We start from the raw sequence: 6998 nt of genomic DNA on the forward strand, positions 1-6998 counted from the left end.
AGACTCTTAGAGACTGTCAGAATGTTGACGCAAGATGCAGCGGAGCAATACTGAAGGCACTCCCGACCTTTTCGGACAACAAGATGTTGAGGAAGAGGAGGAAAAACTCCCTGGACCATCCGTGGTGGAGATAGAGGCATTCTCCGGTGAGGACGTTTCCGGCTCCTATCTTGAGCTCGGAATGGATGTGCAGGACATTTTGCCGACTCAACAATCCATGAGTACGGTTGCCTGTGTTCCTCAGCCCTGTATCAAACAACATAAGAGACATTTGGTCCCTACTGAACAAAAGGCCATAGGACCACCACTTCCTTCAGGCCATTGTCAGCACTGAAAGACCGATTTGGACGCCCCGCCCTCAGGCCTGACACAGCAAAACCAGCCGAAGCCATCAACAACGTTCACCTCGGTGCGAGGTCAACCATCGATACCGCGCCGGCCAGCCCCATCTTCAGGTCCTACTGGACCTTCGGCGCCAAAACAGAAACACACTTCGGCTTTGAAACCAGCTTAGAAATCTTATCCTAGCAGGCCTGTGGAACCTATTCTCCACAAATTACAAGAGAAACTGGATGCTCGTCAAAAGCAAATACACATCCAGCCCCATACAGGATGTTGTCTTGCCAAATTTTTGGTTCCAGCTCCACTGCCATCTAAGAGACAACTCTCGTTCAGAGAGGGCTATTAGTGTATCGAGGTGTATCAAGGTCCCAGCCAAACAGAAAAAGAAGGTGGACAAGCCCACCAGTCCTTTACCACCTCCACCACATTCACTTTCTCCAACACACTCTGAAGGAGACCCCTTAGCTATACCACCTAAAGGATCTCCACACTCTTACACAGGTAGACATGGGGCAGGGGATAATACTTTGGTACAACACCACCCCCAACTGACCCCTGGACAGCATATGATAAAGACACCCCAGGGGACACCAATCCAGGCCTATAACCCGTACTTCCATCTCCTCCTGATGACTACACATCGTAACAGGACCTCATTGGTAGGGCCACTACATTTCATGAGGTTGAGCTAAACAAGGAACCTCTGAAAGCGGACGTACTTTTTGAAACACTCTATTCCACACATAAGGCCTCTCAATATCTCCCTATGCTTAAGGGTATGTTGTGTCATACAGATGACATATTTAAAGACCCTGCCAGAATCATCACTTCCAGGGTGGATAAAAAAATAAAACCTCTCCATCCGAACCCATTTACATCAGGGGACAGATTCCTCCTGACTCGCTTCTTGTTTCCAATGCTCGCAAGTGAGATAATTTCCAAGCTTCCAGTAATGCACCGCCTCCTGACAAGGAAAGTAAACTCATTGACGCCTCTGGTAAAAGGATTGCAAGCTCAATCCAACAACCATTGGCAGATTGCCAATTCAATGGGTTTGCTTGCACGGTACGACCATGCCCACTGGGATGAATTGGAGGAACTCCTCCCAAAGGAGCGCAAGAAAATGGGTCAGAAGCTTGTATCTGAAGGGAAACTCATCTCCAACGCATCTATCTGCTTTGCCTTAGATTTAGCAGATACCACTGCTAGGGGGATTTATACCAGTATCTTACTGCAGCACCACGCGTGGCTCCGCATATCTGGCTTTCAGGTCCAACAAAGTCTATTAAATATCCCTTTCATCAAAGAACATCTTTTCAGTCCCCAGGTTGACTTAGCCCTGCAAAAAGTGAAAAAGGATACAGAGACTGGCAAGTATGTGGGCGCACTTCAAACATCTAGTCCTAGTACCTCCTTTCTTTACTCTACCTATCGAGCGGGTTCAGAAACTACCTCCTCAGATGCCTCTCCCTCGTACCAATGTGGTCAGGGTCTGCACTCCTCTCACCAAGGTCATTATAGGGGCAACAATGCAGAAGGTAGAGGCAAAGGTGTTTCCCCACGTAGTGTAGCACCCAACACCTAACAATGACTTCCTTCTCCTCCTCCCGAACATTTAACACCTGTCGGGGGACGATTACAGGATGTTCTGCCCACTTAGCAATCAGTAAAATCAGACCAATGGGTGCTGGACATTATCCAACATGGTTACTGTCTGGATCTCATTATCACACCTCCAAGCATTCTACCTCACACTCACAGGCTCTCTTTAGAACACCAAAAACTACTTAAAAAGGAAGTTCAAGCTCTCTTGCTCAAAGGAGCTATAGAACCTGTCCCGCTACAACATCTGAGGTCAGGAGTATTCTCCCTGTACTTCCTAATCCCTAAAAAGGACAGATCTTTAAGGCCAGTCTTAGATTTACTGCACTTAAATCAGTACATCCTGTCAGAGCATTTCCCTATGGTCACTCTCCAAGACGTGATCCCACATCTCCAACAAGGTGACCTTCTGTCAGCCCTAGACTTAAAGGATGCCTACTTCCACATATCCATACATCCAGCACATTGCAAATATCTGAGATTTGTGATAGCAGGCAAATATTACCAATTCAAAGTCCTCCCGTCGGGGTGACCACTACACCTAGAGTATTCACCAAATACCTCACAGTGGTAGCAGCACATTTACGCAGACAAACTATCAATGTCTTCTTGTATCACAACGATTGGCTTATCAAAGCCAGCACTCTTCCTTTGTGACAAAAACACACTCAAAATACCACAGACTGGCTCCATTAACTAGGTTTCACCATCAATGTCCAAAACTCTCATCTTCAGCCTCTACAGATTCACCATATCTATCTTAGACACGCAGCTGGGAGTAACCCATCCTAATACAGCAACAATAAAAAATGTCCAGACAATACTACCATGTTTCCAAGCCAATCAACCGTTGCCAGTCAGAACTGTCATGTGCCTACTGGGTATGATGGTCTCATGCATCAGCATAGTGCCACTTGCACGGCTCCAGGAATGTCTAGCACAACAGTGGTCTCAGTCACAGGGTCATTTACAAGAGCTAGTGTTGATAGACAGTCACACTCATCACACTCTGCAGTGGTGGAACACAAACAACTTGCTAAAAGGGTGGCCTTTCCTAGACGCAGTTCCACACATTAGCCTGACAATGGACACATCACTGACATGCTGGAATGCTCACTTACAAAATCTCACAGTCCAGGGTCTCTGGGACACAAAACACCAGGGTCTCCACATCAACTGCCTAAAGCTTCAAGCTGTTCACCTAGCATTGAAGGCGTTCACACTTCAGCGGCAAAGTTGTCTTAGTCCGGTCGGATAATATAATATGACAACTATGTACTATTTACAAAAACAGGGGGACAAATACTCTCCACCGTTATCATGCTGTAGTATGTCAAGATCATGACATACTCTTTTAATCTCTCAGTTTTCTATTGGTTGATAGGTTAAGAGTGTTAGCTGTGTCATCTGTGATGTCACAGAACTCACAGAACTCTATGTGGAAAGTTCATATGTAAACTGGTTCAGAGATCGTTTGTCCCAGCTTCTGGATGGATGGGATCCTTTTCTATGGATTAAACTTACTACTATTTACCTGCCTGTTTCCTGCTATCTTTCTTAAGAGAGGATTTTACACTGGCGTAGTCGGCAGAGCGCATCCATGAGGGATCCTAACACGGACAATTCTTTGTGAATTTTTAAAGCTGGACATATCTTTGCTGCAACGGAGGAGCGGATGCATGCATTCTCATATTTTATCAGGAAAGACTGGGAGCTTCGCCGCATTTCAATGGATGTACGTGGATGATCGTTGCGGGCTCGTCTGTATTCTGGTAATCTTTTGTGTTTTCAATTAACGTTATCTACGTTTTACCATGGAGCTTTGAAAACCCCTCTCTTAGAGCTGTCTCTATTAACGTTATCTACGTTTTACCGTGGAGCTTTGAAAACCCCTCTCTTAGAGCTGTCTCTACGAAATGCCTAGCTTGATTTGTGACTTTGTTTTTTTTTAAACGTACACGTTGGATGAGACACTCTGCACTCGACGTCTTGTTCGAATTTTAACGTCTTGGAACTTTACCTGTTTGTGTTCCGAGAGTGGCTTCACAGGAACTGGATCTCGAGGAAGCTGTTCTGTGCTTCTGTCATCTCTGGAACTATTCTGATTGCGAGGAATCTGTTCGGCGCTTCCGTCAACTCGCTGGAACTCTTCCTATTGCGAGGAATCTGTTCTGTGCTTCCGTCATCTCGCGAGAACCTGGGGCTTTCACCGTCGTCATCACGTCTGCACGCTCCAGACTCGATATCCATCTCAGTGATAGAGCGTCAGGTTCCTAAGCAACGCAACAAACGAGTCGTCATTGCTTTGCGTGTGCATTGCGTATCTAGGCAACGGGAAAGCACACACCGATACTTGGATTTCAGCTTACAGGTTCTGCTGTTTTTATTTTGCTGGCGTTTTCTCTGGAAAAATTAGGAGACTTGTAAACGCGTGAAATACTTTATTTAAAATGAAGTAACTTGTTCCTTCCTTTTGATGTACTAATAACTGCTGGATTATTCAATCACTTTTCTGTGATTCTGCGTGCAGCTGCCTTCTTCTCGCTGATACGCACAGCATTTATTATTTTTGACATTTAACATGATTTATTGTTTGTAAGGTTTAACCTTATTATCTTTCTCTATATTCAGGTAAAACATTAGTGCTGTGAGAATGCAAAATGTTACCGCTGCCCCTTTCTTTTTGTCCGAACCTGGCAGCCCTCAAATAAAATGGAAAAAGTGGAAGGTGGTATTTGAGAGGTATGCTAGGGTGTGCGGTCCTTCACTAAGCGCTGAGAGAAGATCTGCTCTTTTGCTACACTGTTTAGGATCTGAGGGGCAAGATGTGTTTGACCATCTTCCTGAGTTAACTCAGGAGGAGGCAAATGGTCTTAATGATTATGAAATTTGTATAAAAAAATTGGACAAACACTATTTACCGAAGGTGAGCACTATCTTGGAGAGGTATACATTTGCGAAGAGAATGCAGGCTGAGGAAGAAACAGTAGAAAGTTACATTACTGTTTTAAGAAAATTAGCATCTTCATGCAAATTTGAGGGATTAACCGATGAACGCATTCGTGATCAATTCATGTTTGGATGTAATATGGAGAAAGTTAGAGAAGAGTTATGGTTACGCGATGAACCTACCTTGGATGAGGTTCTCGTGGTTGCAAAAAGGATTGAACACTCTATAAAGTGTGTTGCTGTGATAAAGAAGGATTTTAATAATGACTGTAAGGTTCAAGAGGTGAAAGGAGATAGCAAAGTAACTCATAAAAGTAGTGATCAGGCACAAAAGGAATCCATGTCTGTTAAGAATAAAATGCAGGAGAAATGGAGTAATAGCAAGTGTTTCAGGTGTGGAAAAGTGGGACATTTGGCTAATTATCCTAAGTGTCCTGCCTTAGGGTTATTATGTCCTAAATGCAAAAAGAAAGGTCATTTCGCTTCTATGTGCAATAGTAAGGGTACACCGAAAGTAAAAGAAGTAGAGGTACATGATTACAGTTACAATCAATATGATCCCGAAGACTATGAGTGTGGTCAAATTGTAGTACAGGTGGTAACTGGTGAAAAGAAGAAAAACTCGCCATTTGATGAGATTTTGGTAGAAGGAGCAAGTACTAGAGTTCTATTTGATTCAGGGGCTAAGATCACCATAGTCTCAAGTGAATTCTTTATGAACATGTTGAAAGGCAAAGTTAAGCTTCTTAAGCCTGACATACGACCATTGGCTTATGGGGGAGAGCCTATCAAGTTGCATGGGTATTTCATAGGCTTTATTGAATATAAAGGGAGGTTAATTTCGGGAAAAGTTTATGTATCTAAAAAGGGTGATAGTATCATCAGCTGGTTTCACCAAGGTGATCTGGGGGTCTTTCTTGACCCCAATGGAGATCCTCCTATCCAATTCAAGAGTGACATTAATTCCATTGAGAAGGTAGTGGGGGATAACTTTGTGGAGGATCTCAGGAGAGATTATTCTAGGGTGTTTGAGAAGAAATTAGGATGTCTCAAAGGCTACAAGCACAAGATTGTACTTAAGAAGGACGCTACTCCTGTATGTTGTAAAGTAAGAAATGTTCCGATTTCGGTAAAGGATGACATGCAGAAGGAAATTGTAAAACTGAAAGAGGGAGGCATTATAGAGGAGGTTGAAGGGACTGAATGGTTGGCTCCGGTGGTGGCAGCTCGCAAGCCCAATGGGGACCTGAGGCTCTGCATTGACTTAAGACAATTAAATAAGTCTGTGGTGATTGATAAGTATCCCCTTCCAAATATAAATGAGTTGTTGTCTCTTTTGGGCGGTGCCAAAGTCTTCAGTTCAATTGATTTGACTTCGGCATATCACCAAATAGAGTTGGAGGAGTCATGTAGGGATTACACCTCTTTTATAACACCTTTTGGTACGTTTAGATTCAAACGTATGCCCTTTGGGCTAGTATCGGCCTCTTCAGTTTTTCAAAGGGTAATGGAAAAGATTTTGCATGGCTTGCCTGGTACGCATGTTTATCAAGATGATATCTTGGTTTTCGGGCAAGACAATTGCCAACATGATGTACGCTTGAGGTCGGTCTTGGGAAGGCTTTCAGACTTCAATTTAACAATCAAAGCTGAAAAGTGTAAGTTCAGAACGAACTCGATTGACTATCTAGGGCACAATATAACCTGTGATGGTGTAAAACCCAAAGTTGAATTGATTAATACAATTCAGGAAATGAGTTCGCCGTCGAACAAGAGTGAACTAATGAAGTTTTTAGGACTTGTGGAGTATTACGCAAAGTTTGTGAAGAATTTTGCAAATGGTACAGTGAATATGAGACATCTGTTAAAGAAGGGTGTTGACTTTACTTGGTCTGAAAGTTGTGAGCAGGAATTTAAGGATATTAAAGATAAACTTAAGGCGGCTCCTTCACTTGCTAGCTTTAATCCTGAGATTAAGCCTATACTTATTACTGATGTTAGTGAAAAAGGACTGGGGGCTGTTCTACAACAGCAAGGTGTAGAAGGCATGCAGACAATAATGTGTTTATCACGCAGCCTCAAGGATCCTGAAACTAGATATTCTG

The sequence above is a fragment of the Triturus cristatus genome, chromosome 2_1 (genome assembly GCF_964204655.1).
Source record: "Triturus cristatus chromosome 2_1, aTriCri1.1, whole genome shotgun sequence".
NCBI classification, from domain to species: Eukaryota; Metazoa; Chordata; class Amphibia; order Caudata; family Salamandridae; genus Triturus; species Triturus cristatus.